Source organism: Euprymna scolopes, chromosome 14 (assembly GCF_053919585.1).
Source record: "Euprymna scolopes isolate OS-2025 chromosome 14, ASM5391958v1, whole genome shotgun sequence".
Lineage (NCBI taxonomy): Eukaryota > Metazoa > Mollusca > Cephalopoda > Sepiida > Sepiolidae > Euprymna > Euprymna scolopes.
Genome location: NC_136495.1, coordinates 19,234,478 through 19,260,097, shown reverse-complemented (window position 1 = coordinate 19,260,097; position 25,620 = coordinate 19,234,478). Strand labels below are relative to the sequence as shown.

General features: G+C 34.5%; 4 non-coding genes across 4 annotated transcripts; all 4 read left to right on the top strand.

Annotated features, from left to right (window-relative positions):
* Positions 1-1,897: 1,897 nt before the first annotated feature.
* Positions 1,898-1,969, top strand: Trnad-guc (transfer RNA aspartic acid (anticodon GUC)). Its single transcript has one exon. It is a non-coding gene; the product is annotated as a tRNA-Asp (tRNA).
* Positions 1,970-14,740: 12,771 nt separating this feature from the next.
* Trnad-guc (transfer RNA aspartic acid (anticodon GUC)) lies at positions 14,741-14,812 on the top strand. Its single transcript has one exon. It is a non-coding gene; the product is annotated as a tRNA-Asp (tRNA).
* Positions 14,813-15,625: 813 nt separating this feature from the next.
* On the top strand, positions 15,626-15,697 carry Trnad-guc (transfer RNA aspartic acid (anticodon GUC)). The gene has a single exon. It is a non-coding gene; the product is annotated as a tRNA-Asp (tRNA).
* Positions 15,698-20,025: 4,328 nt separating this feature from the next.
* Trnad-guc (transfer RNA aspartic acid (anticodon GUC)) lies at positions 20,026-20,097 on the top strand. Its single transcript has one exon. It is a non-coding gene; the product is annotated as a tRNA-Asp (tRNA).
* Positions 20,098-25,620: the final 5,523 nt, after the last annotated feature.

Below are 25,620 nucleotides of genomic sequence, written 5' to 3'. Positions count from 1 at the left end.
GTAATGTAATAAATAGAAAACCAAAATGAGGCGTGTAAATTAAAAACACAAATGTTTTACATGTGAGATGTGATGTGAAAACGGGTGGGGTTTTTATTTTTTTGGGGGGGGGGTCTCTTTCGTGCGGAGAATGGGTTTTAGAACTGAATATATATAATGGGGGTGTTGTTTTAAAAGGTCCTATAGCTTTTAAGCAAGCTAATAGTTGGTAAGAATCAAAATGTGATATACTTAAAGCATTTCTCTCTCTCTCTCTCTCTCTCTCTCTCTCTCTCTCTCTCTCTCTCTCTCTCTCACACACTCACACACACACACACACACACACACACTCTCTCCATCTGTCTGTCTGTCTGACTCTCTCTTTTTCTCTAATTCCAGTTGAGAGCAATGGCCGCTGCTAGCGAGAAATCGATAGTAAGCGACTGTTGCGATAATGCAAATAATTTGCAAATGTTATCAGAAGAGATGGGCTACACTGGAAAACTGGAGAGACTTTTCACTCAGCTTCCAGAGAACACCACAGGCTGTTTTCAAGGGGAGATCTTTCATGACCTTTTTGAAAACTCCTTGTGAGCCAATAATAAGGAGAGAGAGAATACCCCAAGAGAAAAAGTAAATCCCCGGGAACTAAATCATATAGCAGAAACCTAATAAAAGGTCTAAATAAATGGGCACTTGTAAGATACTCTGGACCGTTCATAGGGTGGACTAAAGAAGAACTGAGACAGCTCGATCAGAAAACCAGGAAACTCATGACCATGCACAATGCACTATCCAAAGGGCAATGTTTAATTGCAAATATTATCGAAAGAGTACAAGAGTACTAGAAACCTAAGGAGACTTGTAATCACTCAGCTTCCAGGGAACAACACCGGCTGTTTTCAAGGAGAGATCTTTGATGGCCTGTTTGAAAGCTCCTTGTAAGCACCCAATAATAATAATAATAATAATAATAATAATAATAATAATAATAATAATAAACCCGATTTAGCGTATGTGTACACTTTTTCATCGCATTATGTTCAGACACGGCCACAACTCGGTGGCCTCGGGTCAAGCTGCTTAACTGCGATTTACTTCTTTACGTTTAGTAACTTCAAAATCAATTGTGTAGACTTGGTTTTTCAACAGGCGAAATACAACCGCCAACAAGAGTTTATTTTTAGCTCAGAGTAGCAACCTACTTTTTCAATAGAAATATCACTTACTTTAAATGGCACAGTTTTATACTGGCCTTCTTATAAATAAATAGTGTCTCTATTAAATTTCAGGCGCTCCTCGGTAGTATAGTGGTAAGTATCCCCGCCTGTCATGCGGGAGACCGGTGGAGAAAAGTTCTTTTTTAATTAAGTATTTTGATTTGGACACAAAAATACCACGTAAGACATACTTTCGCCCTCAAATTATCTCCCATTTTAATAGATAATGGTAAATTGTTTTTAATGCAAATACTTTCAGCATGTTATAATCTATTAAAAATATATAATTCTTAAAAACTATTACAAATCGTCTTTCTATGATCAAAACTGGAAAAGATATTCCAACGTAATGTAATAAAAAAGAAAACCTAAATGAGGCGTGTAAATTAAAAATACAAATGTTTTACATGTGAGATGTGATGTGAAAACGTTGTTTTTTATTTTTGTTTTTTGTTTTTTTGTGATGTGAAAACGGTTCTTTTCTTTTGTGATGTGAAAACGTTTTTTTTGTGTTGTGAAAACGTGTTTTTTATGATGTGATAATTTTTTTTGTTTTATGAAAACAGTTTTTTTAGGATGTGTAAACGGTTCTTTTTTTGTGATGTGAAAATAGAATAGAAATATCACTTACTTTAAATGGCACAGTTTTATACTGGCCTTCTTATAAATAAATAGTGTCTCTATTAAATTCCAGGCGCTCCTCGGTAGTATAGTGGTAAGTATCCCCGCCTGTCACGCGGGAGACCGGGGTTCAATTCCCCGCCGGGGAGAAAAGTTCTTTTTTAATTAAGTATTTGGACACAAAAATACCCCGTAAGACGTACCTTCGACCTCAAATCATCTCCCTTTTTAATAGATAATGGTAAATTGTTTTTAATGCAAATACTTTCAGCATGTTATAATCTATTAAAAATATATAATTCTTAAAAACTATTACAAATCGTCTTTCTATGATCAAAACTGGAAAAGATATTCCAACGTAATGTAATAAAAAAGAAAACCTAAATGAGGCGTGTAAATTAAAAACACAAATGTTTTACATGTGAGATGTGATGTGAAAACGGTTTGTTTTTCATTATTGTTTTTTTTTTTGTGATGTGAAAACTTTGCTTTTTGTTTTTGTTTGTTTTTTTTTCTGTGAAAAACGGTTTTTTTGTGATGTGAAAACGTATTTTTTTTTGTGATGTTAAAACGTGTTTTTTTTGTGAGGTGTAAACGGTTCTTTTTTTGTGATGTGAAAACGGTTCTTTTTTATATTATGTGAAAACGATTTTTGTTGTTGTTGTTTTTTCATTCGTGCGGAAAATGTTTTTTAGAATTGAATATTAGTTCTCGCGCGAAACTGTCACTCTAGTAAGCCATATGCTAGCTAACAGTTGATAAAAAAACCGCTGGCGGAATCTCTAGTGCAAAAACGTTAAGTATTTTTATTTTTTATTTTTATTTTTTAATTTTTTTTCTTCTAAACTAATCCTAAATGTTTTGTTACATTGTTTTAAATTTACTTTTCGTGTTTTATGTATTTTGTCTGTATTTCTCCTGTCTTTTTGTCTGTATTCCGTCTTATCCGTCCCCCCTCCTGCTACAAAGCTGAACGATGAAAACAAACAATCAAAATGCCGGCAACTAACGAAAAAAAAAATGCCGGAAATTATTCTCTAGAGTAGATAAACTTAGGACTTTATAAAAAAACATAAAAAGCTAGAATTTTTTTTAATAAAAAAAAAAAAAAAAAAAAAAAAAAAATGTAAATTAGATATTGTTTACACATAGAAGCGTTACGACTTTTATTCTATAGATAGGCACTCGACCAAGTCATCCGGAAGTAGAAATCTCCTGTCACTCTAGTAAGCCATATGCTAGCTAACAGTTGATAAAAAAAACCGCTGGCGGAATCTCTAGTGCAAAAACGTTAAGTATTTTTATTTTTTATTTTTATTTTTTTATTTTTTTTCTTCTAAACTAATCCTAAATGTTTTGTTACATTGTTTTAAATTTACTTTTCGTGTTTTATGTATTTTGTCTGTATTTCTCCTGTCTTTTTGTCTGTATTCCGTCTTATCCGTCCCCCCTCCTGCTACAAAGCTGAACGATGAAAACAAACAATCAAAATGCCGGCAACTAACGAAAAAAAAAATGCCGGAAATTATTCTCTAGAGTAGATAAACTTAGGACTTTATAAAAAAAAATAAAAAGCTAGAATTTTTTTTAATAAAAAAAAAAAAAAAAAAAAATGTAAATTAGATATTGTTTACACATAGAAGCGTTACGACTTTTATTCTATAGATAGGCACTCGATCAAGTCATCCGGAAGTAGAAATCTCCTGTCACTCTAGTAAGCCATATGCTAGCTAACAGTTGATAAAAAAACCGCTGGCGGAATCTCTAGTGCAAAAACGTTAAGTATTTTTATTTTTTATTTTTATTTTTTTTTCTAATCTAATCCTAAATGTTTTGTTACATTGTTTTAAATTTACTTTTCGTGTTTTATGTATTTTGTCTGTATTTCTCCTGTCTTTTTGTCTGTATTCCGTCTTATCCGTCCCCCCTCCTGCTACAAAGCTGAACGATGAAAACAAACAATCAAAATGCCGGCAACTAACGAAAAAAAAAATGCCGGAAATTATTCTCTAGAGTAGATAAACTTAGGACTTTATAAAAAAAAAAAAAGCTAGAATTTATTTTAATAAAAAAAAAAAAAATGTAAATTAGATATTGTTTACACATAGAAGCATTACGACTTTTATTCTATAGATAGGCACTCGACCAAGTCATCCGGAAGTAGAAATCTCCTGTCACTCTAGTAAGCCATATGCTAGCTAACAGTTGATAAATAACCGCTGGCGGAATCTCTAGTGCAAAAATGTTAAGTATTTTTATTTTTTATTTTTATTTTTTTTATTTTGTTTTTCTAAACTAATCCTAAATGTTTTGTTACATTGTTTTAAATTTACTTTTTGTGTTTTATGTATTTTGTCTGTATTTCTCCTGTCTTTTTGTCTGTATTCCGTCTTATCCGTCCCCCCTCCTGCTACAAAGCTGAACGATGAAAACAAACAATCAAAATGCCGGCAACTAACGAAAAAAAAATGCCGGAAATTATTCTCTAGACTAGATAAACTTAGGACTTTATAAAAAAAAAAAAAGCTAGAATTTTTTTTAATAAAAAAAAAAAAAAAATGTAAATTAGATATTGTTTACACATAGAAGCGTTACGACTTTTATTCTATAGATAGGCACTCGACCAAGTCATCCGGAAGTAGAAATCTCCTGTCACTCTAATAAGCCATATGCTAGCTAACAGTTGATAAAAAAAACCGCTGGCGGAATCTCTAGTGCAAAAACGTTAAGTATTTTTATTTTTTATTTTTATTTTTTTTTCTAATCTAATCCTAAATGTTTTGTTACATTGTTTTAAATTTACTTTTCGTGTTTTATGTATTTTGTCTGTATTTCTCCTGTCTTTTTGTCTGTATTCCGTCTTATCCGTCCCCCCTCCTGCTACAAAGCTGAACGATGAAAACAAACAATCAAAATGCCGGCAACTAACGAAAAAAAAAATGCCGGAAATTATTCTCTAGAGTAGATAAACTTAGGACTTTATAAAAAAAAAAAGCTAGAATTTTTTTTAATAAAAAAAAAAAAAAAAAAAAAATGTAAATTAGATATTGTTTACACATAGAAGCGTTACGACTTTTATTCTATAGATAGGCACTCGATCAAGTCATCCGGAAGTTGAAATCTCCTGTCACTCTAGTAAGCCATATGCTAGCTAACAGTTGATAAAAAAACCGCTGGCGGAATCTCTAGTGCAAAAACGTTAAGTATTTTTATTTTTTATTTTATTTTTTTTTTTTTTTTTCTAAACTAATCCTAAATGTTTTGTTACATTGTTTTAAATTTACTTTTCGTGTTTTATGTATTTTGTCTGTATTTCTCCTGTCTTTTTGTCTGTATTCCGTCTTATCCGTCCCCCCTCCTGCTACAAAGCTGAACGATGAAAACAAACAATCAAAATGCCGGCAACTAACGAAAAAAAAAATGCCGGAAATTATTCTCTAGACTAGATAAACTTAGGACTTTATAAAAAAAAAAAAGCTAGAATTTTTTTTAATAAAAAAAAAAAAATGTAAATTAGATATTGTTTACACATAGAAGCGTTACGACTTTTATTCTATAGATAGGCACTCGACCAAGTCATCCGGAAGTAGAAATCTCCTGTCACTCTAGTAAGCCATATGCTAGCTAACAGTTGATAAAAAAACCGCTGGCGGAATCTCTAGTGCAAAAACGTTAAGTATTTTTATTTTTTTTTTTTATTTTTTTATTTTTATTTTTCTAAACTAATCCTAAATGTTTTGTTACATTGTTTTAAATTTACTTTTCGTGTTTTATGTATTTTGTCTGTATTTCTCCTGTCTTTTTGTCTGTATTCCGTCTTATCCGTCCCCCCTCCTGCTACAAAGCTGAACGATGAAAACAAACAATCAAAATGCCGGCAACTAACGAAAAAAAAAAATGCCGGAAATTATTCTCTAGACTAGATAAACTTAGGACTTTATAAAAAAAAAAAAAGCTAGAATTTTTTTTAATAAAAAAAAAAAAAAATGTAAATTAGATATTGTTTACACATAGAAGCGTTACGACTTTTATTCTATAGATAGGCACTCGACCAAGTCATCCGGAAGTAGAAATCTCCTGTCACTCTAATAAGCCATATGCTAGCTAACAGTTGATAAAAAAACCGCTGGCGGAATCTCTAGTGCAAAAACGTTAAGTATTTTTATTTTTTATTTTTATTTTTTTTTCTAATCTAATCCTAAATGTTTTGTTACATTGTTTTAAATTTACTTTTCGTGTTTTATGTATTTTGTCTGTATTTCTCCTGTCTTTTTGTCTGTATTCCGTCTTATCCGTCCCCCCTCCTGCTACAAAGCTGAACGATGAAAACAAACAATCAAAATGCCGGCAACTAACGAAAAAAAAATGCCGGAAATTATTCTCTAGAGTAGATAAACTTAGGTCTTTATACAAAAAAAAAGCTAGAATTTTTTTTAATAAAAAAAAAAAAAAAAAAAAAAATGTAAATTAGATATTGTTTACACATAGAAGCGTTACGACTTTTATTCTATAGATAGGCACTCGATCAAGTCATCCGGAAGTAGAAATCTCCTGTCACTCTAGTAAGCCATATGCTAGCTAACAGTTGATAAAAAAACCGCTGGCGGAATCTCTAGTGCAAAAACGTTAAGTATTTTTATTTTTTATTTTTATTTATTTTTTTTTTCTAAACTAATCCTAAATGTTTTGTTACATTGTTTTAAATTTACTTTTCGTGTTTTATGTATTTTGTCTGTATTTCTCCTGTCTTTTTGTCTGTATTCCGTCTTATCCGTCCCCCCTCCTGCTACAAAGCTGAACGATGAAAACAAACAATCAAAATGCCGGCAACTAACGAAAAAAAAAAATGCCGGAAATTATTCTCTAGACTAGATAAACTTAGGACTTTATAAAAAAAAAAAAAAGCTAGAATTTTTTTTAATAAAAAAAAAAAAATGTAAATTAGATATTGTTTACACATAGAAGCGTTACGACTTTTATTCTATAGATAGGCACTCGACCAAGTCATCCGGAAGTAGAAATCTCCTGTCACTCTAGTAAGCCATATGCTAGCTAACAGTTGATAAAAAAACCGCTGGCGGAATCTCTAGTGCAAAAATGTTAAGTACTTTTATTTTTTATTTTTATTTTTTTTATTTTTTTTTTCTAAACTAATCCTAAATGTTTTGTTACATTGTTTTAAATTTACTTTTCGTGTTTTATGTATTTTGTCTGTATTTCTCCTGTCTTTTTGTCTGTATTCCGTCTTATCCGTCCCCCCTCCTGCTACAAAGCTGAACGATGAAAACAAACAATCAAAATGCCGGCAACTAACGAAAAAAAAAAATGCCGGAAATTATTCTCTAGACTAGATAAACTTAGGACTTTATAAAAAAAAAAAAAAGCTAGAATTTTTTTTAATAAAAAAAAAAAAATGTAAATTAGATATTGTTTACACATAGAAGCGTTACGACTTTTATTCTATAGATAGGCACTCGACCAAGTCATCCGGAAGTAGAAATCTCCTGTCACTCTAATAAGCCATATGCTAGCTAACAGTTGATAAAAAAACCGCTGGCGGAATCTCTAGTGCAAAAACGTTAAGTATTTTTATTTTTTATTTTTATTTTTTTTTCTAATCTAATCCTAAATGTTTTGTTACATTGTTTTAAATTTACTTTTCGTGTTTTATGTATTTTGTCTGTATTTCTCCTGTCTTTTTGTCTGTATTCCGTCTTATCCGTCCCCCCTCCTGCTACAAAGCTGAACGATGAAAACAAACAATCAAAATGCCGGCAACTAACGAAAAAAAAATGCCGGAAATTATTCTCTAGAGTAGATAAACTTAGGTCTTTATACAAAAAAAAAGCTAGAATTTTTTTTAATAAAAAAAAAAAAAAAAAAAAAATGTAAATTAGATATTGTTTACACATAGAAGCGTTACGACTTTTATTCTATAGATAGGCACTCGATCAAGTCATCCGGAAGTAGAAATCTCCTGTCACTCTAGTAAGCCATATGCTAGCTAACAGTTGATAAAAAAACCGCTGGCGGAATCTCTAGTGCAAAAACGTTAAGTATTTTTATTTTTTATTTTTATTTATTTTTTTTTTCTAAACTAATCCTAAATGTTTTGTTACATTGTTTTAAATTTACTTTTCGTGTTTTATGTATTTTGTCTGTATTTCTCCTGTCTTTTTGTCTGTATTCCGTCTTATCCGTCCCCCCTCCTGCTACAAAGCTGAACGATGAAAACAAACAATCAAAATGCCGGCAACTAACGAAAAAAAAAATGCCGGAAATTATTCTCTAGACTAGATAAACTTAGGACTTTATAAAAAAAAAAAAAGCTAGAATTTTTTTTAATAAAAAAAAAAAATGTAAATTAGATATTGTTTACACATAGAAGCGTTACGACTTTTATTCTATAGATAGGCACTCGACCAAGTCATCCGGAAGTAGAAATCTCCTGTCACTCTAGTAAGCCATATGCTAGCTAACAGTTGATAAAAAAACCGCTGGCGGAATCTCTAGTGCAAAAATGTTAAGTATTTTTATTTTTTATTTTTATTTTTTTTATTTTTTTTTTCTAAACTAATCCTAAATGTTTTGTTACATTGTTTTAAATTTACTTTTCGTGTTTTATGTATTTTGTCTGTATTTCTCCTGTCTTTTTGTCTGTATTCCGTCTTATCCGTCCCCCCTCCTGCTACAAAGCTGAACGATGAAAACAAACAATCAAAATGCCGGCAACTAACGAAAAAAAAAAATGCCGGAAATTATTCTCTAGACTAGATAAACTTAGGACTTTATAAAAAAAAAAAAAGCTAGAATTTTTTTTAATAAAAAAAAAAAAATGTAAATTAGATATTGTTTACACATAGAAGCGTTACGACTTTTATTCTATAGATAGGCACTCGACCAAGTCATCCGGAAGTAGAAATCTCCTGTCACTCTAGTAAGCCATATGCTAGCTAACAGTTGATAAAAAAACCGCTGGCGGAATCTCTAGTGCAAAAATGTTAAGTATTTTTATTTTTTATTTTTATTTTTTTTATTTTTTTTTTCTAAACTAATCCTAAATGTTTTGTTACATTGTTTTAAATTTACTTTTCGTGTTTTATGTATTTTGTCTGTATTTCTCCTGTCTTTTTGTCTGTATTCCGTCTTATCCGTCCCCCCTCCTGCTACAAAGCTGAACGATGAAAACAAACAATCAAAATGCCGGCAACTAACGAAAAAAAAAAATGCCGGAAATTATTCTCTAGACTAGATAAACTTAGGACTTTATTTAAGTAGTATACTTAATATATACTATTGCTGCAAGCTTGCCTGTATTGAAAATACTTTCTTCTTGTTTTCGAATCCTACCTTATATAGTTAGCCTTATGTTCAAGTACATTCGAAATATAATACAGTGCAAAGAAAGTCACTCATGAAAACGGACCTCCTAAACTAAAACCTTGAATAATTATTTAAACTCTAATTTAAATTAATATTAAGCAGTCTTTACAAATTGATAATAGTTAATTATTGGATTTTAATTAATTATAAGATGAAACTTTAATGATTCAAACTAGATAGATAACCGACAAACTTCCACCCATTAATATGGGAGGGGAGATTATCACCAAAAGTGTCATGAATTATTAACTTCGCACCGGACTTACTACTTAGATATAAGTCACTTGTACCCATTCCCCTTTCTCCTCCCCCCCCCCTTTTTTTTTTTTTTTTTTTTTTTTAAATGGAGAGTAGATAATACAGTGGATGTGTTATCGGCAGCTCCAGTAACTCTCGCTTCTCCTATTTTGTCATTCAGTCCTCATTCAATGAGTGATGTTTCTGACAAAGGGTGAAGAAAAAGCTGCTTAAAGGTCGGTACTACTTGGTGACCAGTAGTCTGAGATGTCGGATATTTTTCTGTCTTTGTCTGTCCTTGTTGCCATGTCACTAGTAAAGGTGCTGGAGGTAAACGTTTTGTCTAGGCTGACGTTATCCGCCTGATAGTCAGGGACCCGAACCTTGGATTAACCACTAAGGAGGCTGTCCTATCAGCAGGCGCAAAGTACTGGGACTGCTGTATTGCCATTTGGTGAGTGGATCTGGACCATGCAGTAGTCTCTGGTGGGGCCTCTCGATGCCATACTAGTGGGTAATTGTTACGGCTTTACCTTTTCGTGTGCTACAAATAAAAAAAAAATTTTCCTGTCTTTTTCTCTCTTACTTTCCCTCTCTGTACTGCTCTAACCAAGTATGCCGACCTATTCCACAAATCCCAAAACCTCAACATGAAATATCTCCAGAATAAAAACTCGATTAAACCTAGAACCCCATCTTCCAGCGTAGACCCTACTACCAGGTCTCCTTCTCCAATATCAGGGGTCTACGTTCCAACCTTCCAGAGGTTGAAAGCCAATTACAGGAGACGAAACCGGACATATTATTTCTATGTGAAACTGGAATAGGGCCGACCACTTCCCTAGATGAGTTCATAATTAATGGATACTCCAATTTAACAGCTAAATCTGACTCCCAAGATCGCCATGGGCATGGAATATGTGCCTACATTAAGGATGGCTTCCCATGTGGCAGGGATATCTCTAGAGAAGATCCTAATTTACCCTATATGTGCTTCAGGGTTGCACTTGCTAACACCACTGTATTTATATTTGCCCTCTATAGGCCCCACAACAGCGGAGTTACTATCTTTAAGAGCATATCTGAGAAAATAGACCACATACTGTCTTCACATCCCTCGGCTAACATCCACATCTGTGGTGACTTCAACGTCCATAACGTGGAATAGCTGACCCATTCAAATAAGACAGATGATGAGGGGAGGTTTTGTCATGATTTTGCCATTGCTTATGACCTCACGCAGATTGTTCGCGAACCCACCCGTGTGCCCGATACACCCAATCAATATGCAAGCCTCTTAGACCTTTTTCTTTCAACTTCCCCTGAGCTATGTTCATGTACCGTTCATTCTCCTTTAGGATCCTCCGACCACTCCGTCGTATCAGTTAAGATAAAAACAAAATGTAAGAAGCCATCAGACGTACCCCTCCACCGTACTGTATACCGATACTCTATGGATGACTGGGATAGCTTCCGTACATTCATATCTGATTTACCTCTGCACTCCATGTTTAAAAAGGAAGTGTCCTCTATAGTATCAGATCTGACCGAATGGTTAATTGTAGGCATAGACCAATTCATACCATCTAAAAAATTCCAACAAAAACCTAACAGCCAGCCATGGTTCTCCCCAGAATGTGCTGCTGCTATCGCGCACAGAAATCACTTTTTCCATAACTACCAACGTAATAGATGCACTGAGACTAAAGCTGCTTTCAGGACTGCCAGCAACCACTGTAAAAGAGTAATAAAAAATGCAAGAGAGCTATATGCCCAGTCTGTTAAATCCAAGGTAGCTGATCAGCGGCTTGGTTCCCACCAGTTTTGGCAAATAACAAATAGGATCTTGAACAGAAGTGTGCGTTCTATCCCAACCATTATCAATGGACCAGAGGTTATCTCGTCAGCGTCAGACAAGGCCAAACTATTTGCAAAGAACTTTGCAGCTAATTCTACCCTATGCGACGAAGGCCATCAACTCCCCATATTTCCTCCTATAACACAGAACAAGCTAGGTAACATACAAATATCCGTGCATGAGGTCGCCAAGCTAATAAAAAACCTAGATTCCAGTAAAGCAACTGGCCCTGATGGCATCCCAATTATAGTGTTAAAAAAGCTTCAACCAGAACTTGCTCCCATACTTACGAAACTATTTAAGCGCTGCCTTAAGGAGAAGTGCTTTCCGACCCCCTGGAAGACCTCCTCAGTTTGCCCTGTATTTAAGAATTCAGGTGATAAGTCATCTCCCTCTCAATACAGACCAATAAGTCTTCTCTGTGTTATGAGTAAGTTACTGGAATCAATATTAAATAGAGAAATAGTAAACCACCTCAGCAGGAATAACCTTCTTAGTGACACACAATATGGTTTCCGCTCTGCAAGATCTACCGCAGATGTGCTGACGGTTATATCCCACAGGATTAGTGAATCTCTTGACAAAGGCTTCCTTTCTAGGGCAATTGCTCTCGACATATCAAAGGCCTTTGACAAAGTATGGCATAAGGGTCTACTTCACAAGATTTCCAGCTACGGTATAACTGGAAATGTTTTCTCAATCATTAAATCATTTCTCTCTGATAGGCTCATAAGAGTAGTGGTAGATGGACAAAAATCGGAGGCCTGCAATATAAATGCTGGAGTCCCTCAGGGGTCAATCCTGGGCCCAACTCTCTTCCTGATCTACATCAATGACCTCCCTAAACACATACTTAAATCATTTGTTGACATCTATGCTGATGACACGACCATCTACGGCAACACATCAAAGGCTGTAAATGACGAAGTTCTCTCGGATTCTCTCTCCTCTGATCTCGAGCGCGTGGTTCAGTGGGGGAAGATGTGGCTAGTTACCTTTAATGCATCCAAAACCAAACTCCTATCCTTACATCATCAACGCTCTGATCCCCAGCTGGCATCAATTGTGATGGATGGCTCTCGTCTGGGTGAGGCCCCGTGTTTTGACAAGCTTCTGGGTTTGACCTTTACTCCTGATCTGAAATGGAACACGTACATCAAGTCTGTTGCCAAGGTCGCAGGAAAGATGGTGGGATCCTTCTACCGCTCCAGAAGATATCTCACTACTGATGCAATTCTCTATCTATATAAAAGCCAAGTACGGCCAAGGATGGAATACTGTTGCCATATCTGGGCAGGAGCTGCCAAAAACAGCCTATCATGCCTTGACAGAGTACAAAACAGACTTCGTGGTTTAGTGGGGGATGCCCTTTTCTCTACCCTGCAACCCCTCTCCCACAGAAGAGATGTTGCGAGCCTATCCTTGTTTTATCGTTATTTTCATGGCAGGTGCTCGTCTGAACTCCAATCCCTGGTCCCCCCTCGCCAATCTTTCACGAAAAACACCCGTCTAGCTGAATCCACTGTGAAAAATTTCCCCCACTCTATATCTGTGCCTAAATCAAAACGCGGATTTCATGAGCAAAGCTTCTTTCTTAGAACTGCACGCCTGTGGAACTCTGTTCCGTCTGCCTGCTTCCCTCCGGACTACAACTTGGATGTCTTCAAGTCTAATGTTAAAAAATTCCTAATGAACCGCCCCCCTAATTAAACACTTCATAGAATCTCCTCACTAACGTGATGTACGTGCAATAACCCTTATCCCTGAGTGGCTTCCGGGCCTTGATAAGTGGTGATCACTGTGTAAAAAAAAAAAAAAAAAAAAAAAAAAAAAAGAAAGAGCAGGGCACAAAATGTTATGAATAATAGAATAACAATAAGAAAGACTTTCGCTGGCGAGGACTACTATTGACCGTAACCAGTTATACAATCCTTTTGAAATTTTCATCTCTATTTTTCTCGTTATGTACTGAATATTTGTTAATGAAACATATATGAAATATGTTTCTTAATAAATTTTAAAGATTTTCTTTTCTGAAAGAATTTTAAAGAAATTTAATCTAAAAATGTTATTTTAAAGTTTTTGTTTAAAAAAATCAGATTTTCTCATTATTCAGACCTGTATTACAAAGAGGGGGTTGCAAAAAATTATTTGTGGTGTGAGGAGAAATACAAACTGACGCAGAGTTAATGTTAAGACCTGTAATAATACAAAGAGGGGGTTGCAAAAATGAGTTGTGGTGTGAGGAGAAATACAAACTGAAATAGAGAGAAGGGGAGTTTTAAAATATAAACTTAAAAAGATAAGATACAAATTAGAAAAGCATTTCATTCAAGTAATGAAAATTTTAAACAATAAACAAATAACGGTACAAGATTCGATAACAAATAAAGGTACAAGATTCAATATGTAATTTATTTATCTTCAAAGTGCTATTTTATAAATTTTACAAAGTAAGGTATGAAAATCTAATTTAAATTGAATAAAAAAAATTATCTTGGATTTAATTTAATGTAATGTACATTTGGTTGCAATTTAAAAACATTATCTTTCATCTAGCAATTAATGATATAGATATAAAATTTTCGATGATTTTTTTTAAGTGCAACAAAATGTACATTACATAAAATAAACCCAAGGTAATTTTTTTATTCAATTTAAATTAAATTTTAATACCTTACTTTGTAAAATTTATAAAAGTGCACTTTGAAGATAAATAAATATCAAACTGAATGTTGTACCTTTATTTTTAAAGCCCATAGTAAAAACATTTTTTTTAACAATTTTCATGCCTTGGATGAAATGCTTTTCTAACTTGTATGTAATGTGGGTGTGTTGTGTTGAAAGTTTATATAATTTTTCAGCCAACTCATAGTTGGTCAAATCAAAATGTGATGCAATTAAGATCTCTCTCTCTCTCTCTCTCTCGCTCTCTCTCTCTCTCTCACTCTCTCTGTCTCTTTCACAAATTCCAGTGGAGACCAATAGCTGCTGCTAGTGAGAAATCGCCGGCAAGCTACTGTTGCGATAATGCAAATTAATGTGCAAATGTTATCAGAGGAGGTGGAGAGCACTGGAAAACTGGGGAGATTTGTTGTCACTCACTTTCCAGAGAACGATATAAGCAGTTTTTAAGGAGAGATCCCTTATGAACTGTGTGAAAGCTCCTTTGTGAGCCAATAATATTTTTTTTTTTATTTGTAAACTTATTTTGTTCTCAGTTAAGTAAATAGTTCCCGAACTAAATATATATAAAATAGCAAGGAACTCATTTGTGTAAGTCTTGTAGATTTTTTTATTTGAAATGCAGTCGTCCGTAGCAATTTCTTTTCAGTTGCGGCTTGACAAGTACTTTACATCGTAGATATCGTTTACTTTTCATGGCACAGTTTTCAGTAATACTGATTATAAATTAATAGCGTGTCGCGTCGTTCAACACCGCTCCTCGGTAGTATAGTGGTAAGTATCCCCGCCTGTCACGCGGGAGACCGGGGTTCAATTCCCCGCCGGGGAGAAAAGTTATTTTTTAATTAAGTATTTAGATTTGGACACAAAAATACCACAATTTATTAAAGTGCACTTTGAAGATAAATAAATTTACACCTGATTGTTGTACCTTTATTTTAAAAGTCCATAGTAAAAACATTTTTTTTAACAATTTTCATGCCTTGGATGAAATGCTTTTCTAACTTGTATGTAATGTGGGTGTGTTGTGTTGAAAGTTTATATAATTTTTCAGCCAACTTTTAGTTGGTCAAAATCAAAATGTGATGCAATTAAGACCTCTCTCTCTCTCTCTCTCTCTCTCTCTCTCTCTCTCTCTCTCTCTCTCTCTCTCTCTCCCTTTCACAAATTCCAGTGGAGACCAATAGCTGCTGCTAGTGAGAAATCGCCGGTAAGCTACTGTTGCGATAATGCAAATTAATGTGCAAATGTTATCAGAGGAGGTGGAGAGCACTGGAAAACTGGGGAGATTTGTTATCACCCACTTTCCAGAGAACGAACGACATAAGCAGTTTTTAAGGGGAGATCCCTTATGAACTGTGTGAAAGCTCCTTTGTGAGCCAATAATATTTTTTTTTTATTTGTAAACTTATTTTGTTCTCAGTTAAGTAAATAGTTCCCGAACTAAATATATATAAAATAGCAAGGAACTCATTTGTGTAAGTCTTGTAGATTTTTATGTGAAATGCAATCGTCCGTAGCAATTTCTTTTCAGTTGCGGCGTGACAAGTACTTTACATCGTAGATATCGTTTACTTTTCATGGCACAGTTTTCAGTCAAACTGATTATAAATTAATAGCGTTCCGCACTGTACAACACCGCTCCTCGGTAGTATAGTGGTAAGTATCCCCGCCTGTCACGCGGGAGACCGGGGTTCAATTCCCCGCCGGGGAGAATTAACTTTTAATTAAATATTTACATTTGGATACAAAAATGCGACGTAAAGCATTTTTTCGACGTCAAATTTTCACCCTCTTTATAATAATGGTAAATTATTTTTAATGCAAATATGTTCAGTATGTCAGAATCTTTTAAAATTATATGATTCTTCAAAATTATTACAAATCGGCTTTTTATGATCCAAACTGGAAATGATATTCAGACGTAATGTAATAAAAAGAAAACCAAAATGAGGCGTGTAAATTAAAAACACAAATGTTTTACATGTGAGATGTGATGTGAAAACGGGTGGGTTTTTTATTTTTTTGGGGGGGTTCTTTCGTGCGGAGAATGGTTTTTGGAACTGAATATATGTAATGGAGGTGTTGTGTTGAAAGGTCATATAGCTTTTAAGCAAGCTAATAGTTGGTAAGAATCAAAATGTGATATACTTAAAGCATTTCTCTCTCTCTCTCTCTCTCTCACACACACACACACACACACACTCTCTCCATCTGTCTGTCTGTCTGACTCTCTCTCTTTCTCTAATTCCAGTTGAAAGCAATGGCCGCTGCTAGCGAGAAATCGATGGTAAGCGACTGTTGCGATAATGCAAATCATTTGCAAATGTTATCAGAAGAGATGGGCTACACTGGAAAACTGGAGAGACTTTTCACTCAGCTTCCAGAGAACACCACAAGCTGTTTTCAAGGGGAGATCTTTCATGACCTTTTTGAAAACTCCTTGTGAGCCAATAATAAGGAGAAAAAGTAAATCCCTGGGAACTAAATCATATAGCAGAAACCTAATAAAAGGTCTAAATAAATGGGCACTTGTAAGATACTCTGGACCGTTCATAGGGTGGACTAAAGAAGAACTGAGACAGCTCGATCAGAAAACCAGGAAACTCATGACCATGCACAATGCACTATCCAAAAGGGCAATGTTTAATTGCAAATGTTATCGAAAGAGTACAAGAGTACTAGAAACCTAAGGAGACTTGTAATCACTCAGCTTCCAGGGAAAAACACCGGCTGTTTTCAAGGAGAGATCTTTGATGGCCTGTTTGAAAGCTCCTTGTAAGCACCCAATAATAATAATAATAATAATAATAATAATAATAATAATAATAATAAACCCGATTTAGCGTATGTGCACACTTTTTCATCGCATTTTGTTCAGACACGGCCACAACTCGGTGGCCTCGGGTCAAGCTGCTTAACTGCGATTTACTTCTTTACGTTTAGTAACTTCAAAATCAATTGTGTAGACTTGGTTTTTCAACAGGCGAAATACAACCGCCAACAAGAGTTTATTTTTAGCTCAGAGTAGCAACCTACTTTTTCAATAGAAATATCACTTACTTTAAATGGCACAGTTTTATACTGGCCTTCTTATAAATAAATAGTGTCTCTATTAAATTCCAGGCTGTGAAAGCGGTTTTTTTGTGATGTGAAAACGTTTTTATTTTTGTGTTGTTAAAACGTTTTCTTGTGTGATGTGAAACCGGTTTTTTTCTTGTGTGATGTGAAAACAGTTTGATTTTTGTAATGTGATAACGCTTCTTTTTTGTGATGTGAAAACGGTTTTTGTTTGTGATGTGTAAACGATTTCTGTTGTTGTTGTTGTTGTTGTTGTTGTTGTTTCATTCCTGCGGAAAATTGTTTTTAGAACTGAATATTTGTTCTCGCGCTAAAGAGCAGGGCACAAAATGTTATAAATAGTAATAATAGAATAATAGAATTTTTTTTTTTCACAAAGGCATCACCACATTATCAAGGCCCAGAGGCCACTCAAGGATAAGGGTTAAAGAGTGTACAGTAGAAATTGGTCAATATAGTAATCATTAGTAATGAAAATTTGGTAAATTTAATAGCTTATATGGAACGGCTCATCAAGAACTTATTTACTTTAGACTTGAACACAACCATATTGTAGTCAGCCGGAAAGCAGGAAAACGGAAGACAATTCCACAGGCGTGCAGTTCGAAGAAAGAAGCTTTGTTCATGGAATCTACGTTTAGGTTTAGGCACAGATAAAGAGTGGGGGAAATTATTGATAGTGTTTACAGCTAGACGAGTGTTTCTTGTGAAAGTTTGGCGAGGGGGAACCATAGATTGAAGCTCAGTTGAACACTTTCCATGAAAATAACGATACATCAGAGACAAACTCGCAACATCTCTTCTGTGAGATAGAGGTTGCAAGGAGGAGAAAAAGACATCTCCTACGAGGCTACGAAGTCTATTTTGAACTCTATCAAGGCAGGACAAGTCCTTTCTAGCAGCTCCTGCCCAGATGTGGCAACAGTATTCCATCCTTGGACGTACCTGGCTCTTATATAGATAGAGAATAGCATCAGTAGTGAGATATCTACTGGATCGATAGAAAGATCCCACCATTTTTCCAGCGGCCTTGGCAACAGATTTGATATATGTGTTCCATTTAAGATCAGGAGTAATGGTCAAGCCCAGAAGCTTGTCAAAACTTGAGGCCTCCTGAAGACGAGAGCCATTCATTTCAATTGATGACAAATGTGGATTAGAATGTTGATGATGTAAAGAGAGAAGCTTGGTTTTAGATGGATTAAAAGTAATCAGCCACTCCTTTCCCCATTGTACTACGTGCTCAAGATCAGAAGAGAGAATTGGAGAGAACTTGGTCGTTTACTGTCTTAGATGTGGTACCATAAATGGTAGTGTCGTCAGCATAAATGTCTACAAATGATGTAAGGATATGATTTGGAAGATCATTAATGTAGATCAGGAAAAGAGTTGGGCCCAGGATTGATCCCTGAGGGACACCGGCATTAATACTGTGAGCTTCTGATTTTTGCCCCTCAACTTCTACTCTTATGAACCTATCAGAAAGAAATGATTTAATAATTGAGAAGACTTTTCCAGCTATACCATAGCTAGCGATCTTATGAAGTAAACCTTTATGCCATACCCTATCAAAGGCTTTAGATATGTCAAGAGCAATTGCCCTAGAAAGATTGCCACCGTCGAGAGATTTGCTAATCCTATGCGATATAACTGTAAGGACATCTGCTGTAGATCTAGCAGAACGGAAACCATATTGAGTGTCACAAAGAAGGTTACTTTTGTTGAGATGTTTGATTACTTCTGTATTTAACACAGATTCTAGCAACTTACTCATGACGCACAGGAGACTTATTGGCCTGTACTGAGAGGGGGATGAGCGATCACCTGAATTCTTAAATACAGGGCATACTGATGAGATTTTCCAGGGAGATGGGAAACTATTCTCCTTAAGACAACGTTTAAACAGTTTTGTAAGTATGGGCGCTAGTTCAGGTTGAAGTTTTTTGAGTACTATTGAATAACAATAACAAAGACTTTCGCTGGCGAGGACTACTATTGACCGTAACCAGTTATACAATTCTTTTTGAAATTTTCATCTCTATTTTTCTCGTCATGTACTTGTTAATGAAACCTATATGAAATATGTTTATTATTAAATTTTAAAGATTTTCTATTCTAAAAGAAGCTTTTAAAAATGTAATCTAAAAATGTTATTTTAAAGTTTTTGTTAAAAAAAATCAGATTTTCTCATTATTCAGGCCTGTATTACAAAGAGGGAGGTTGTAAAAAATGAGTTATGGTGTGAAGAGAAATACAAACTGAAACAGAGAGAATATTCAGACCTGTAATAATACAAAGAGGGGGTTGCAAAAATGAGTTGTGGTGTGAGGAGAAATACAAACTGAAATAGAGAGAAGGAGAGTATTAAAATATAATCTTAAAAAGATAAATTGTTAAATATTTTTTTTTTACTATAGGCTTTAAAAATAAAGGTACAAGATTCAATTTGAAATTTATTTATCTTCAAAGTGCACTTTTATAAATTTTACAAAGTAAGGTATAAAAATCTAATTTAAATTAAATGAAAAAATACCTTGGATTTATTTTATGTAATGTACATTTGGTTGCAATTTAAAAACATTATCTTTCATCTAGAAAATAATGATATAGATATAAAATTTTCAATGATGTTTTGTTTAAGTCCAACAGAATGTGCATTACATAAAATAAATCCAAGGTGTGAAAGCTCCTTGTGAGCCAATAATAATCTTTTTTTTATTTGTAAACTTATTTTTTTCTCAGTTAAGTAAATAGTGCCCGAACTAAATATATATAAAATAGCAAGGAACTTATTTGTGTAAGTCTTGTACGTTTTTTATGTGAAATGCAATCGTCCGTAGCAATTTCTTTTCAGTTTCGGCTTGACAAGTACTTTACATCGTAGTATCGTTTACTTTTCATGGCAGAGTTTTCAGTCATACTGATTATAATTTAATAGCGTGTCGCACTGTACAACACCGCTCCTCGGTAGTATAGTGGTAAGTATCCCCGCCTGTCACGCGGGAGACCGGGGTTCAATTCCCCGCCGGGGAGAATTAACTTTTAATTAAATATTTACATTTGGATACAAAAATGCGACGTAAAGCATTTTTTCGACGTCAAATTTTCACCCTCTTTATAATAATGGTAAATTATTTTTAATGCAAATATGTTCAGTATGTCAGAATCTTTTAAAATTATATGATTCTTCAAAATTATTACAAATCGGCTTTTTATGATCCAAACTGGAAATGATATTCAGACGTAATGTAATAAAAAGAAAACCAAAATGAGGCGTGTAAATTAAAAACACAAATGTTTTACATGTGAGATGTGATGTGAAAACGGGTGGGTTTTTTATTTTTTTGGGGGGGTTCTTTCGTGCGGAGAATGGTTTTTGGAACTGAATATATGTAATGGAGGTGTTGTGTTGAAAGGTCATATAGCTTTTAAGCAAGCTAATAGTTGGTAAGAATCAAAATGTGATATACTTAAAGCATTTCTCTCTCTCTCTCTCTCTCTCACACACACACACACACACACACACTCTCTCCATCTGTCTGTCTGTCTGACTCTCTCTCTTTCTCTAATTCCAGTTGAAAGCAATGGCCGCTGCTAGCGAGAAATCGATGGTAAGCGACTGTTGCGATAATGCAAATCATTTGCAAATGTTATCAGAAGAGATGGGCTACACTGGAAAACTGGAGAGACTTTTCACTCAGCTTCCAGAGAACACCACAAGCTGTTTTCAAGGGGAGATCTTTCATGACCTTTTTGAAAACTCCTTGTGAGCCAATAATAAGGAGAAAAAGTAAATCCCTGGGAACTAAATCATATAGCAGAAACCTAATAAAAGGTCTAAATAAATGGGCACTTGTAAGATACTCTGGACCGTTCATAGGGTGGACTAAAGAAGAACTGAGACAGCTCGATCAGAAAACCAGGAAACTCATGACCATGCACAATGCACTATCCAAAAGGGCAATGTTTAATTGCAAATGTTATCGAAAGAGTACAAGAGTACTAGAAACCTAAGGAGACTTGTAATCACTCAGCTTCCAGGGAAAAACACCGGCTGTTTTCAAGGAGAGATCTTTGATGGCCTGTTTGAAAGCTCCTTGTAAGCACCCAATAATAATAATAATAATAATAATAATAATAATAATAATAATAATAATAATAAACCCGATTTAGCGTATGTGCACACTTTTTCATCGCATTTTGTTCAGACACGGCCACAACTCGGTGGCCTCGGGTCAAGCTGCTTAACTGCGATTTACTTCTTTACGTTTAGTAACTTCAAAATCAATTGTGTAGACTTGGTTTTTCAACAGGCGAAATACAACCGCCAACAAGAGTTTATTTTTAGCTCAGAGTAGCAACCTACTTTTTCAATAGAAATATCACTTACTTTAAATGGCACAGTTTTATACTGGCCTTCTTATAAATAAATAGTGTCTCTATTAAATTCCAGGCTGTGAAAGCGGTTTTTTTGTGATGTGAAAACGTTTTTATTTTTGTGTTGTTAAAACGTTTTCTTGTGTGATGTGAAACCGGTTTTTTTCTTGTGTGATGTGAAAACAGTTTGATTTTTGTAATGTGATAACGCTTCTTTTTTGTGATGTGAAAACGGTTTTTGTTTGTGATGTGTAAACGATTTCTGTTGTTGTTGTTGTTGTTGTTGTTGTTGTTTCATTCCTGCGGAAAATTGTTTTTAGAACTGAATATTTGTTCTCGCGCTAAAGAGCAGGGCACAAAATGTTATAAATAGTAATAATAGAATAATAGAATTTTTTTTTTTTCACAAAGGCATCACCACATTATCAAGGCCCAGAGGCCACTCAAGGATAAGGGTTAAAGAGTGTACAGTAGAAATTGGTCAATATAGTAATCATTAGTAATGAAAATTTGGTAAATTTAATAGCTTATATGGAACGGCTCATCAAGAACTTATTTACTTTAGACTTGAACACAACCATATTGTAGTCAGCCGGAAAGCAGGAAAACGGAAGACAATTCCACAGGCGTGCAGTTCGAAGAAAGAAGCTTTGTTCATGGAATCTACGTTTAGGTTTAGGCACAGATAAAGAGTGGGGGAAATTATTGATAGTGTTTACAGCTAGACGAGTGTTTCTTGTGAAAGTTTGGCGAGGGGGAACCATAGATTGAAGCTCAGTTGAACACTTTCCATGAAAATAACGATACATCAGAGACAAACTCGCAACATCTCTTCTGTGAGATAGAGGTTGCAAGGAGGAGAAAAAGACATCTCCTACGAGGCTACGAAGTCTATTTTGAACTCTATCAAGGCAGGACAAGTCCTTTCTAGCAGCTCCTGCCCAGATGTGGCAACAGTATTCCATCCTTGGACGTACCTGGCTCTTATATAGATAGAGAATAGCATCAGTAGTGAGATATCTACTGGATCGATAGAAAGATCCCACCATTTTTCCAGCGGCCTTGGCAACAGATTTGATATATGTGTTCCATTTAAGATCAGGAGTAATGGTCAAGCCCAGAAGCTTGTCAAAACTTGAGGCCTCCTGAAGACGAGAGCCATTCATTTCAATTGATGACAAATGTGGATTAGAATGTTGATGATGTAAAGAGAGAAGCTTGGTTTTAGATGGATTAAAAGTAATCAGCCACTCCTTTCCCCATTGTACTACGTGCTCAAGATCAGAAGAGAGAATTGGAGAGAACTTGGTCGTTTACTGTCTTAGATGTGGTACCATAAATGGTAGTGTCGTCAGCATAAATGTCTACAAATGATGTAAGGATATGATTTGGAAGATCATTAATGTAGATCAGGAAAAGAGTTGGGCCCAGGATTGATCCCTGAGGGACACCGGCATTAATACTGTGAGCTTCTGATTTTTGCCCCTCAACTTCTACTCTTATGAACCTATCAGAAAGAAATGATTTAATAATTGAGAAGACTTTTCCAGCTATACCATAGCTAGCGATCTTATGAAGTAAACCTTTATGCCATACCCTATCAAAGGCTTTAGATATGTCAAGAGCAATTGCCCTAGAAAGATTGCCACCGTCGAGAGATTTGCTAATCCTATGCGATATAACTGTAAGGACATCTGCTGTAGATCTAGCAGAACGGAAACCATATTGAGTGTCACAAAGAAGGTTACTTTTGTTGAGATGTTTGATTACTTCTGTATTTAACACAGATTCTAGCAACTTACTCATGACGCACAGGAGACTTATTGGCCTGTACTGAGAGGGGGATGAGCGATCACCTGAATTCTTAAATACAGGGCATACTGATGAGATTTTCCAGGGAGATGGGAAACTATTCTCCTTAAGACAACGTTTAAACAGTTTTGTAAGTATGGGCGCTAGTTCAGGTTGAAGTTTTTTGAGTACTATTGAATAACAATAACAAAGACTTTCGCTGGCGAGGACTACTATTGACCGTAACCAGTTATACAATTCTTTTTGAAATTTTCATCTCTATTTTTCTCGTCATGTACTTGTTAATGAAACCTATATGAAATATGTTTATTATTAAATTTTAAAGATTTTCTATTCTAAAAGAAGCTTTTAAAAATGTAATCTAAAAATGTTATTTTAAAGTTTTTGTTAAAAAAAATCAGATTTTCTCATTATTCAGGCCTGTATTACAAAGAGGGAGGTTGTAAAAAATGAGTTATGGTGTGAAGAGAAATACAAACTGAAACAGAGAGAATATTCAGACCTGTAATAATACAAAGAGGGGGTTGCAAAAATGAGTTGTGGTGTGAGGAGAAATACAAACTGAAATAGAGAGAAGGAGAGTATTAAAATATAATCTTAAAAAGATAAATTGTTAAATATTTTTTTTTTACTATAGGCTTTAAAAATAAAGGTACAAGATTCAATTTGAAATTTATTTATCTTCAAAGTGCACTTTTATAAATTTTACAAAGTAAGGTATAAAAATCTAATTTAAATTAAATGAAAAAATACCTTGGATTTATTTTATGTAATGTACATTTGGTTGCAATTTAAAAACATTATCTTTCATCTAGAAAATAATGATATAGATATAAAATTTTCAATGATGTTTTGTTTAAGTCCAACAGAATGTGCATTACATAAAATAAATCCAAGGTGTGAAAGCTCCTTGTGAGCCAATAATAATCTTTTTTTTATTTGTAAACTTATTTTTTTCTCAGTTAAGTAAATAGTGCCCGAACTAAATATATATAAAATAGCAAGGAACTTATTTGTGTAAGTCTTGTACGTTTTTTATGTGAAATGCAATCGTCCGTAGCAATTTCTTTTCAGTTTCGGCTTGACAAGTACTTTACATCGTAGTATCGTTTACTTTTCATGGCAGAGTTTTCAGTCATACTGATTATAATTTAATAGCGTGTCGCACTACTTCCCACAGCTCCTCGGTAGTTTTGTGGTAAGTATCCCCGCCTCAATAAGATCAGGGAAACATTCATCAATAATGGTTATCCTGTTGACCTTATTGATGACTGTATTTTCAAAAAGGTTGCGGATTTTAAATCCCCTAGAAGTTTGGACCTTTGAAATGCCCGGTTTATTTATAATTACCTGGGATTGGGGAAAAGAGTAATAGACTTTCCAAACAGATTCGCAGAAGTATTTATGACTGCTTTTATTGTGTGTCCTTGCGTTTGGTATATACTACGAGACCTGCATTTCCTTCTTTCCGCAAGGATAGTTTGCCTTACATCCAAAATAGCAATATTGTATATCAATTCAAATGCCTGTGCGATGCTGGTTGTGTTGGCCGAACATCCTTGCATCTTTTGACTAGTATAAACCAGCATGTTCCATCGAAGATCAGACAAGGAAGGATGGGGTCTGGTAGTCTCCCTCCTTCTGCAGCCTTGGACTCTGCTATTGGTTGACAACCCGTGCTGTGCCGACAGATATAAAATTGAATGGTTCGAGGTGTTACATAAAGCGGACTCCAGAAACCATTTAAAGATTTTGGAGTCCGTCTCTATTGCGGTGCGGAAACCTTCTTTGTGCCGGCAGAAAGAAACATCTAACGCATTGTTTCTCTTTGGGGAACTGTGAATCTTTTCTCCCGTTTTTTTTTTGTTTGTTTTTCTCTCGTTGTGCCATTATTTTAATCGTTTTTTAAACATTAATAAACTTTATTTTAGTGTCCCCTAATTTTTGGCACATTCAATAGTTCCCCATAGAACTCTTTACTTTCGATATAATATTATTATTTTTACGCTATCGATTTTCTCCTGATGAGATGATAGCTGAAAGAGCTCTCGAGAGACTTCCGCCCATTATATTAAAAACTTCGTTTGAATTCTGTACCTCTAAACATTTATTTACACACATATATATATATATCTATATATATAAAAATGTAAAGTTGGTTCATTCTAAACAACTAAAACCATGTTTATACGTTACCAATTTATTTGAAATTTTCAGACAACCCATTTTTAGAGTCGAGGTATGTTTTTATGTTATTAAAATAAATTTACCTAATTAAAATTAAAATATTAAATAAAATAAATATATTTATTTAATCGTTTCTGCGAATCTGTTCTGTTGATAAAACTGAACTTCCGGTTCGATTCA